Source organism: Nestor notabilis, unplaced genomic scaffold (assembly GCF_000696875.1).
Source record: "Nestor notabilis isolate BGI_N333 unplaced genomic scaffold, ASM69687v1 scaffold7374, whole genome shotgun sequence".
NCBI lineage: Eukaryota > Metazoa > Chordata > Aves > Psittaciformes > Psittacidae > Nestor > Nestor notabilis.
This window is the reverse complement of record NW_009924185.1, coordinates 27,736-39,090: the sequence shown is the minus strand read 5'-3', so window position 1 is coordinate 39,090 and position 11,355 is coordinate 27,736. Positions and strand designations below refer to the sequence as shown.

Sequence of the window (11,355 nt, the reverse complement as noted above, 5' to 3'; positions counted from 1 at the left end):
TAGGGAAATACTGTTTTTAAATGCATATTTATCTTTTTATAAAGAATTGCAGCGTAGAATACCTGGTAAAACTGCATAAAGACTGTAGACCATGGGTTAATAAAATCTTTACTGTTGAAAGAAGTGAGACTCTTTTTTTCCCCCCTCAAATTCACAGAACAGTGCACAGGGTAAGGATATAATTATATAAGCTGAATAATATACATAGTTAAAAAACCAAAACAAAGCCTCCTTAAGGTGTGCAGTTTAAACAAAGAATTAGTGTTGACCTATACGAAGTTTAGGCTGGCTCGATGTATAGTTGAAAGATCTCATGGTGAATGTTCATGTAAAGACACGACCTTGCAGTTGAAGTTTATTAATAGTTGTCTTTTCAACATTGACAATTTCCTGTACTGAGAAATGTGTTTGTTTTGAATGACATGAAAAGGAATTTTGGCTGCCCAAATCCTTGGTCTAAAAGCTAAAACTTTCTTTCATGTGGAGAGGGCTCACTCCATAAAAAGGATCATAAAATCCTGTTATTTTACTGGTACTGAGTCATTTTAATGCTCCTGGATCCATGGTTATCTCAGTAAATAATAATAACCAATTTTATTAAGCTGCTTTAGCACCATTTCTGAGCATGATCATGAAACAAGCCATCAAAGAGGGAGAGAGATATCTGAAAGCAGAATCGCTTGCTTGTTTTAGTGTGTGCTTCACAAAATGCTTGCTCTGAAAGCTTATTTGCTGTGTAAATCAAAATTGTTTTAAAAAAGAAAACTAGGGGGGAAAGGGATTTCTGCTGCATGCATCTGGAAGGACTTCTGACTCGTTCAATGGCAGGGTTTAAATTGTGGATTTGTGGGGTTGGGTTGTGGATTCTCAAATGTCAAATGTGAGCCTGTCACATAAATAATTTGGCAATGCATGCTTTTGCCAGTGGAATGTCATAGTCCAGACTCTCCTCTTCTTAGCACTGCCGTCCATAAATGGGAACCCCAGTAGCTGAAATGGTGTTTTACCATGGTGGGGTTCATGGGTCTCTGTTAACCTTACTGAATGAGCAATACTGCACCTTAGTTCTGTTACTAACTGTGCTTTTCACTGTGGTTTGTGCTTGAGGAAGATTTATGGGTTTACTGTTCCCCAGGGACACCTGAACTCGGCGTAACTTCATATTCTTTAAGGTTCTCTTGTGTATTGTATTGGAAGTCCTGACATCTCACACTTGAATCTCTTGCTACTACTAGGATTTAAGACATAGGCTACCTTTTGTGTTTTAATTTGGAAACCCAGAAATAAAAGAAACTATTGTCCCAAATCAAAGGTAATAAAAAAAAAAATTAAACGGGATTCAATTGTTCAAAAGAGTTACCTGTAGTACTAAAGTTCTCCAGATAACCTAGTTATAGGAGTAAAGGATGACTCCACAGCTGAGAGACCAAGCTCAGAACAGCAGAGCATGTATGGAGGGTGCTCTTGGATTTATGGGTCAATCTGGTTGTGGTTCTTTCGTGTTCATGCATGTCTCAGGTAAGCTTTTAACTTCAGAATCTCTCTTCAAAGCTCCTCTATTTGCCATATTACATTGGGGTGAATGATTAAGAGCTTGGTTTAGATAATGTTGCAGATGCCTTGGGATACCACTCTGAATTTTGGGGTGGGTTTTTTACTTTTATTTCCAAGTAATGTATTTTTCATGCAGTATTATCACCTCCTTGTAGTTGATGGGGGAAGAGGTTGGAAGGACCTAACATTCTTTTAGCTTTGCGTTGAAGAGCACGAGGCAGGTGCATCTTGTAATTTATGTCTTTCAGAACATGCAGCTTGAGTTTTCAGAATGTCTTTTGAGGGTGTGGTTCAGCAACATCATCTTCCAAAAGCTGAGCCTTTGTTTTAACAATCTGGAATTACTTCATGTAAAATGGATCTGAAAAAGTTTTTTAGGGTTTTAGCTCTCGCTGCTTGTCCATGCAGGAAAGAAGCTGTCCTTTTTCCTTCCTGGAGTATTGGTTAGTGTAGCTCTGATCCCCTGTTGGAACTGTAGTCTTCAGACACTGCATAACTCTTCTGTAACTTGTGCAATGGTTATAAAAGGTTAAGTCCTGGGAGGCAGTAGAGGAGAAATGGGCCAAGCATGCCCATGCCTCAATGGATTAGGAGGCTGCAGTTATTTCCTTGTTGCTTCATCTTTCCCTTGTTTGCAGCCTGGTGTTGAATAGGAGCTTCTCATCTCCTCAGACCAGGTTCCTTGCCAATCCATCTTCTGCTTCAGCACTTGTTACTGGTTACAGCATGTTAACAGGTTGTCTTGTCTCTTCTTTCTTTTTTGTCCTTCCCTGCCTTTCAGTGTTACTCATATCCCTGGTTTTGTTTTGTGATGTAACATGATTTCTGGGTTCAGGTAGTTACGAAGTTTGGAACTGTTGATTATGGGCATCTTTTGTGGCAGACAAAATTTACTTTGAAAGTTAAAAAGCTTTAAGAAAACCCCATAAACCAATTCTTTGACACATAATTTATGTTGGTGAGGCAAGTTTTTCTCTTGTCTGTTGCAAGATCTGAGACTACTCTTTTTGCATGGCCTTGAGTTGCCTTTATTTGTAAAAAGTGAACAACTTTTCCATGGAATGGTCCAGTTGCATTTATTCTGAATATTGCAGATTTGGATATATTTAGCTTCAGTTAGCCTGGTAAATACACTTAGCATGTAAACTGGGATGGCAGAGTACAAAGAAATAGAAAATGTAAAGAGCCTGTAAGTTGAATTTTTTTTAGGCATGTGTCTGTCCTCCTTGAGTATTACTTGCTTAAACAAGTTTCAAGTTATAAGACTGAAGTGTTCATCACTTGACAAAATAAATAAATATATATAATAGGAGAGCACAGAGGGGGAAGTACGTGTTGATGCTTGTTTAATGAGGGTGGCTTGGCCAGCCTTATTCAGATATTCCCAAGCATTCCCTTTTAACATAGTGTGAAAAAGTACTTTACAACTACTAGCCACAGAGCTAAACCTGACAACTAGAGGCCAAGATGAATGATTAGAATAGGGCAGGGCAGTGCCTCAGCTGCTGCTTGCAGCTTTTGCAAGCAGAAGTATCTTGTCACTGAAATGATCATGCATGACTGATCTTGTCCTGGCTCTGTTTCCAAAAGAATAGTATTAGTCATGTGAGGATGAATTTTTTAAACGCATTAGAACGCAGTATTTAGGATTAAACCAGTTTGAATTCCTAAACCTCATGGGAATTTCATATTAAAAGAGAGCTGAGCCAGAATTTTGTGCTATTTCTTGTGATCGCAGCATGTGTAGAGTTGATAGAAAGACACTGCTTTTTCTTCCCTTGCCCGTCGAAACTGATAGTGCAATGTTGTTTATGACATAAAGGATCTTGCTATAGCTTTTGTAGTAGTTCCTGGGCACCCGTAATGGGGGGGGGGTGTGTCCCAGGAGGAATACTGACCTTGCTAAATATTCTCAGCATATCTTGCAGTAGTGTAACAATTTGGTGTTTTTGGGGAGCATTGTATGCTGTGTATGGGATCCCAGGACATCTTGACCAACTTTATGTTGAGTGGAAAAACTGAAATGAAAGCTCTCCAGTGTCATATTAAAGATGGAGACTGGTTTTGTCCCATAGCTTGTCAAACTGGTAATGCAGGATTCTTCCTTTTTAATTAAGTACAACTGTATTCTCCTTTTGCCATAGTGGGTATGGGTGTGGGTAGGTTTCTTCACTGACATGGACTCCAAAAATGGAGATGCCTAAAGCTACAACTAAGAAGTTGTGCTACTGCTTAGTGTATTAGTTACTAATCAAAATAGACTAGGCTAGGGGTGCAGGAATGTGGTAATTCGTATTGTGAAACCCTCAGAATTCACTGAGTTGGAGTGTAACTGAGAGGCATTTGTTTTTCAAACACCCCCCAAGTATTGTGAACTTATTTCTTTGTTAAGGTAGTGTTCTGGAGTACTGGTAGTTGGACTGGCACAGTATTGGAAAGGATTACTCTGTTATTGACTGCTCTCAACAGTTAGTTCTGCACTCCATAGCCAGACACATCCCAAGTTGAAAAGCCTGTTTTTCAATGATGACTAAAGTTTTCCTGATACATATTTTAGCTGATCTTGTACATTTTCCCAAGCTGAACAAGCTTGGTAATGGTTTCAAATACTTTTGTTCCCTATCTGCCCTTTCAGGGGATGTGTTCATGTACATCCAGCTAAGGTGGAACACTTTGCATAACCACCACAATGAAAAGATTATAGCCATGTGATAGAAGAATAGATGCCTAGTTTCAGGCAAGAGTGGAGAGTGCTTCTGTATTTCCTGTGCTTGCTGCTAGGCAGCTGTTACCTTCCAGCTGTTGTAATGGTTCTGCTTTTGGACTTCCTTACTCAGAAGATTCACAGTGTTGCCTAAGGAGGGACAACATTCTAGAAGTATTTTACAAAGACAAGAGAAGGAAATAGCTTAAAGCTAGAAACTATTTCTAGTTCATTTCTTACTGTCTGTGTATTCTGTTAAGTTGCAGGGTTCAACCCCCAGTAGAGTATTTGGAGAAAACCTTTGGGGAGTAAGTAAGTACTTTGGTATAGTTAACTGGTTCCATAAGTAATCTTTAGTACAGATCAGTAGCTTTAAAAGTAAGGCTGCATTAAAAAGGCTGTAGAAGAACTGGATTGTGTCCACTCTGGGTTAACTGAGCAAGCTGCTCTATTGGAAGGTGTCCGTGCACGTGGCAGGGGGTTGGAACTGGATGAGTTTTAAGGTCCTTTCCAACCCCAACCAGTCTGGGATTCTAAAAAGATACCCTGTGTCATCCACTGTACTTTGAACAAGCCTCAGATGCTGGCAGCGATTTGTTAAGGCTGATGAAAAGATTAAGAAATTACCTGGAAAAATGATGGATTCTTAATGTTTCAATGATCACAGAGCTCGTTGCCCTACAGAAAAATGCTTAGCAAACTACCAGTTGTTAGACTGAAAGAGGAGTAACTAGATGAAATTGTCTCACTTGGAACATGACGTTGTTTAAATCTTTCCTTGATTCCACAGACCTACAAAGAAGTTGTAGAGTGAAGCTGTGGCTTAGTTTTGTCTTTCAGCACATGACCAGCAAGCGGTCTTGCAGATACTATTTGTTGCACATACGACTGTTGTATTCACTGTGTTGTATGTAGGTCTAATTAATGGCAGAGCTTGGAAGATCCTCAGAGATTGCCATGTGTACGTTGCAGTGCAAAGTACAGTAGATAATCAGTGACTTGCCTCTCCAGTGATGCACAAAGATACATTTTTGCATGAGGCTTTGCCCCTAGTCCTGTATGCATAACAGCACTGTTTAATGGGGTTTAGAGAAAATTAAATGCAAGAGTATAGGTGGTAATGATTGTGCTAGTCTGGATGGTTTATACAGGCTGTAGTTAATGGTTTGAGTGTAGGTGGCTCTTGTTTGCCTGTCCTTAACCTGTGCTTTGCTCTGTGTACTGGGGTTTACAGGCTCACTTTCCAAACTGTTCTGTAGCATGTGTAAAGTTTAAGTATTGATTAATGTGGTGAAAGGAAAACCTCTGATCCTACAAGGATTGAGAGGCTGAGTCCAGCCATGTTTGAGTACTTTTGAGTACCATGTTCTGGTACTTTTACCCCTGCCACCCAAAATAGAACATGTCTATCAGAAATATGTTAGATCAGGGAAGGGGAACTACAGGAGGGAGAACATGGAACTGATGTGTTTCTACTGCCCTTTTCCTGTGACTTCTGCATTCCTCTTATAAAGCTGCCAAATACGGAAGGGGAACTACAGGAGGGAGAACATGGAACTGATGTGTTTCTACTGCCCTTTTCCTGTGACTTCTGCATTCCTCTTATAAAGCTGCCAAATACCACCCTTCATGTATGTTTTCTTGCACTTCAGCATGCAGTGCTTCCTGAAAGCTCCCTGCAATGAAGTCCAGATTTAGTGCTTTGTAGTGCAGGCTCAGTGCATAAATTTAAGCAACTCAGGTAACTGGAAACCTATTTATTACCATGGAGACTTGGTCTTACTATAAGCTTTTCCATTTTGCTCTTGGGCATGTGTTTGGAACCTACTGGTTGTGTGTTAAGAGTTCTTTTGCTCATTGCTTGTCAAAGCTAGGCAGTTGATTTTACTTTCAGCTCCTAAGTGGACTGGAAACTGGGAGTTTCATTCCAGAGCAATAACATTATGCAACTGTAAACACTTTAAAACCTAATTGCCTGTTCAGGATCGAGCAGTGTTAATGACAAAGCCTAGATAGGTCACTTCAAGAAGTAAGCTTGAAGAATGCCAGACTGAAAAAGAAGGCTGGAATGGTAAGTTTCTCAGGCTTAGAATTAGTCACTGTCTGTCAGCTGGCAGCAATATTCTGCTTGAGTGTTTTCATGCAGTTTTACAGCTTCTGCCAGAGGGAGGTAAAAGAAAGTATGTTCTTTGAGTCAAGGAAAATAGGAACTTCTGAGAGTTGACCAAAGGTGGTATTAAATGTTCTGAAACATCTCAATGCCACTAGTTGGAACGTGAGAGTTTTTTAATAGTAAAGAAATCTCCGTTTGTGTTTTGGTAGTGGTCTTTTGAGTTATAAACTGTCTTGTGCATAAGGAGAGATAGGAAAGGAGGCTGATACGCTCTAGCTTATAATGACTGTATTTTCACTCTGGTGGGTAGTTAGCTCTAGTAGAAAACCCCCATAAACGTATTTTAATACTACTTTAAATATTTTCTTACATTCCCTTTTAAGTTGTTGGGTTTTTGAGAACAAAAGATAAATTTATTTCGTTGAACTGGTTCTCTTAATGCTTGAAATGAGTTTTATGTTTCCAGGTTAGGAAATCCAGGCCGCTCGATGCTTACTGGAAATGAAGGCGAAAAGCAAAGTATTTTTCTTTATACATTTGAGGCTGACATTTTTTTCTTTCCCATTAGCACACGCCAGAGATATGGAAAGATTGGAAGCAATGTAATTCATTATGTAGAACAGGCAAAGTGGAATCTGCGTTGCTTGTTATTTGTCCTGGATTTACTGTTGTTAAAGAGTGTGTAAATGTTCCCTTGGCTGGATTTAAGGAGTAAAACTTGTCAGTTCTTTTCAGTTTTAACTCTAAAATACCCTTGAACTATTGTGTAATTCTGACTGCTAGCTTAAACAACCAACCAACCCTAAACTGGCGTGACTTAATAGGTACAAAAATTTGCTTGCTAGGAACTTCCAAATATCCTGGGTCACTGTGTGCTATCTAGAACCCTTAGGTTTAAAATGAAGTGGCTATGAAATACCCTGGTAAGCTTAGAGTTTCTTAGGTTTCTTTATTTTTAAGAGTATATGTTTTCATTTTCATGCACGCTTCAATTGGAATAATTGTGGGTTATATGGAGTCTATGTAATGCGATGGAAACTTACCTAGGATTCTGTTGGTTTCTCATCTCCAATGGCCTACGCTTTGCCCAGTTGCTCTTTTCATGCTCTCTTCAGCTTCTCAGGTTTTTGAGTAGGTTGTTTGATATGCAGGGTATGGAACAGAATGTTAACAGTGAAACAGAATATTACTTGGAGATTAAACAGATAAATTCCACTCACATGTTTCTGGCAGAGATGTTCCTAAAGATGCAACACTTGCATCTCCATCCTTGTATTGCCAGAAGATACTATATTAAGAGTATTTAATAGTATTTTCTTTGATGAATTTCAAGTATGTTTCTCTTTCTGTATCTTTTCATCCTTTAATTAAGCTTTCTAGGAATGTTGTTGCCTATAATCCATGATTCCTTACGCACTTGAGTGGTGTTGCATTTTATTGTAGAATAAATTCTTTTTGCTAGAGCAAATTTCAAGCAAACTTAGTTCTTTGTCTGTAGAGCATCCCTAATATACAGTTTGTTAGTAGACTTTCAGGGATTACCTCTGTTTCTTTCAAGTTTTCCCCTAAGCTAAATACTGTCTTTCCTGTCATGTAGCATTTATTGTTTTGTGTTGTACCACTATCTATGTAACCTATAAATTATGCTTGTAATAAACATGAAGAGACCTGTTCCTGAGCCACGATTCTGCACATAACCAAGTGCTGTCAGCTCAGCCATGCAATATGTATGGGCTTGACAGCTAGACACTAGTTGATCCAACCTCTGGAAGGATGTTTTTGTTGTGGCCGCTAAAATACTAAAGGTTGAAGGTCAGTTCTGAAGGTTGATGTGGAAGAAATGCTCTTGCTTTGAAAAATCATGGAGTTAGAGGATAATAAACCCCCTCAGCAAATGTATTGCTGAAAAGTAGCGAATTTACTTTGCTGAATTTAGCTTTTTGTTCAGAGTATGTATTTCTGGCAGCATGAGTGTTGTATTTGGAATGATTCAGTGAATTGAGAAAGTTACTTCAGTAAACATTTCGGTTTAGGATACCGTAGGGGTGTTTGTCACTAAGTTCTAATCAACAAGAGATGCTTGCCTGATATATTTGGCACTCTGACTGATTCTTGTAAGTGCTCTCAAGTGCTTATTCTGTGTCTCACTCTTGTCATACTCGGAGATGGGTATTTATTATTCAGAAGCAGAGCAAAACTTCATTCTGATGTTCTCAATCTCTTTTAATTACAGAAGAGTAATACAGTTTTATGGATAAGTAGAAAAGTTGCTTGGGATTTTTCTTTTTCCTTTAATTCTTTCTCTACATTCACCTAATGCCAAGGAAGAAATTAAGAGACAACTCAAACTTTATTGAGATTATAAACTTGTGAGTAGTTTCCTTTTTGTACTGCTTGAGGAAATCACAAATTATCTACTGTTGAAGGTAAGTATTAAAACTAGAAAGACATCTCTCTTGGCATTGTCAACTGAAACTGGGGGCAACTTATGGGGCTCAAAGCAACCATATTTTACCAAAACAAACAGCAGTGGAGATATTGTGCAATGCCAGAACTATGTGTCAGTCTATTTATGCAGCAGCAAAGAAAATTCCTGTGTGCATTGTTCCTTTGGGGTCATCTGACAGTGTGATGGTTTGTGTCATAATTAGGATATGTTTGTGCTACAATTTATATTTGCACAGAAGTCTGCAATGGAATAGAACTCTCTGTACTATAATTGTTTGAAGAGTGAATAGACTTCAAATACACAGCTGTTTTTCAGAAGATGAAGCTTATACAGATAATAAAATGTATATTAATGCTATGCAGTGATTTTTAGGTTGAGAAAGGATGATTAAACAGCATCTGGTAGTCTTTAATGCTTTCTTTATCCTATTTGCCAGACTTGAGATAGAGACTGGAAAAATAGAGAACTTCCCATTCCATGCTTTCTTATTCCATGTTGATAGTTGTAAATGTTAGTGTTGGCATTTTGAGGGTTTTATTAGATTGCTAATTTGAAATGGGCAAAAAGCCACCAAGAAAATAAGTTCATATGATGCTCTTCTGTGAACACTTTGAATCTATTAGTACTCCTAGTAGTTTCAGTGGTACATCATTATCTAATACATAAAGATAAGTAGGGATGGCCTGTGAAGAACCGTGACTTTGGAACCACTTTGTGGTTTACCTAAGCTTGTGTTGGATTGGAGCAAATGGGATGTGTGCTGTTGGTTGCCTGGGAGTTTTGGAAGCTCCCACAGGTGGGATGTTGAAGGTATGGGAGAAGTTTGGACATGAAGGAGTGTTCTGCAGGGAAAACTCAGAGTAATTTTTTCCATTGGCTCCTGTGGAGCTTGAAGTAAGTTTTCCTTTGCTTGTTCTGTGTATTTAAAAGTTCCAGTACCTGCATTTACAGACCAGGTTATTCTAGTAAGTGTATTTCCAGGGATTTTCTACTTGAAAATAATAGGGCAGGGTTTTTCTTAATACTGCAGTGAAATACTTACATGAGTATAGTTGTTAGACAAATCAAATAGGGGTCTTTTTAGCAGTTGAAAAAGGAAAAGAGGTAAAGAATTTTCCTTGCAGTCATTTCGTGATGAAGTAGGGGGACTCTCCTGGATCTTTCTTCTAATGAAGAGATTTTCATTTGGGAAGAGGGATTCTGGAGGTGGATTCTGCATCTGTGATGGTGGTATTACTGTCCTTTCATAGCAACTTTTAAAAGCCTCATACATTAATAATTCCAAAGGAATTCACTGTAGGTATTTATTGTGCAACTTCTTCTTGGTCTTTCCAGTCACATGTATGTTTTAGAATAAAGTTTACCAAATTAATCTTGGACTTTGCAGACAGTGTCTTTTGCAGACAGTATCTTTTGACTATGTCTGCTGATTTTGGCTGCAAGTTAGAGTTTGCAGATGTGCTAGCATAATTAGTTGACGTGGTGTTTTGTTCTTAAGCATGTGTGTTCTGTCACTTGGAATTTTACTGTAAAACAGCTCCATCTTAAGTTTTTATCTGATACGTTTTACTGACTATTACTTAAGTAAAACATAAGTTACTTATGCTTTACGTAACAGTTACTGCCTGTTAAGCACTGTATCTTGCAGAGTTTGGAAGACTTTGAGAAATGGTGTTTGTGCACATAATGTCTCTACAGTATTATGTTGATCTTAGTTGGCCATTTGTCTTGTTCATCTTGTCTTGATCATCACCAGCTCAGCTGTACTAATCAACTGTTTATTAGACATGACTTTTGTTTATTAGTGTTTTCCTGACTTTAGACAATAGAGAAGCCTAATTTATTTACCGGCATTTCAATGTTTTCTTATACAAATGTTTCTAAAGCGTTCACTGGCCATTGGAATGACCAGTGTGTATTTATTTTCACATTCTAAGTTGCATTGATGACACAAGGGGTTTTTTTTCCCTTCAGTTTCCTACAAATCCCTCTTCTAAAGTATGGAGTTGTTCACATTCACACTACTGTTAATAACAATTTCTAACATAGTTCAGATTGCAACTTAAATTTTACCAGAATAAGTGGGTAGATAAGGTTACGCTCAGTATTTGCTTATAAATGTTGTGTGTAGTTGTATCTGTTATTCTATCTGGCGTATGCTCACTGAGTTTATAGACCAATTAAATGCCTTTAATGTATTTTTATTGAGGCTTTTGATAAAGAGTGGAAATGGTTTAGGATGTAGGGGCTCTTTCACATACTGAGTCCTATCATATCTTCCTGACAGAAACCCCACAATGTAGAAATATATTCTTTAATCTTGACTAGTCTCAATGCTCACTGTAATAAACATGCAGTAGCTGATGTGAGTTAGCTCAATTCCTGTTCCCTGATAACTTTTCGCTCTGTGTATTATTTCACTTTAGTTCTGTTTGGTTTGGTGAAAGCTTTATTGAATTTGAAGGGAAAGCCTTTAGAGGGCTTTGAGCCCAAGCGCTTAACTCTTAGAACATTCTGATTCTAACCCTCTGGAGA

The 11,355-nt window shown here is 38.3% G+C and overlaps 1 protein-coding gene across 1 annotated transcript in view; it reads left to right on the top strand.

Annotated features, from left to right (window-relative positions):
• Nucleotides 1-11,355, top strand: part of PPFIA1 (protein tyrosine phosphatase, receptor type, f polypeptide (PTPRF), interacting protein (liprin), alpha 1) — a gene marked incomplete at its 3' end in the record, with an annotated part of 47,548 nt that overhangs the window by 9,649 nt on the left and 26,544 nt on the right. The window lies entirely within an intron of this gene.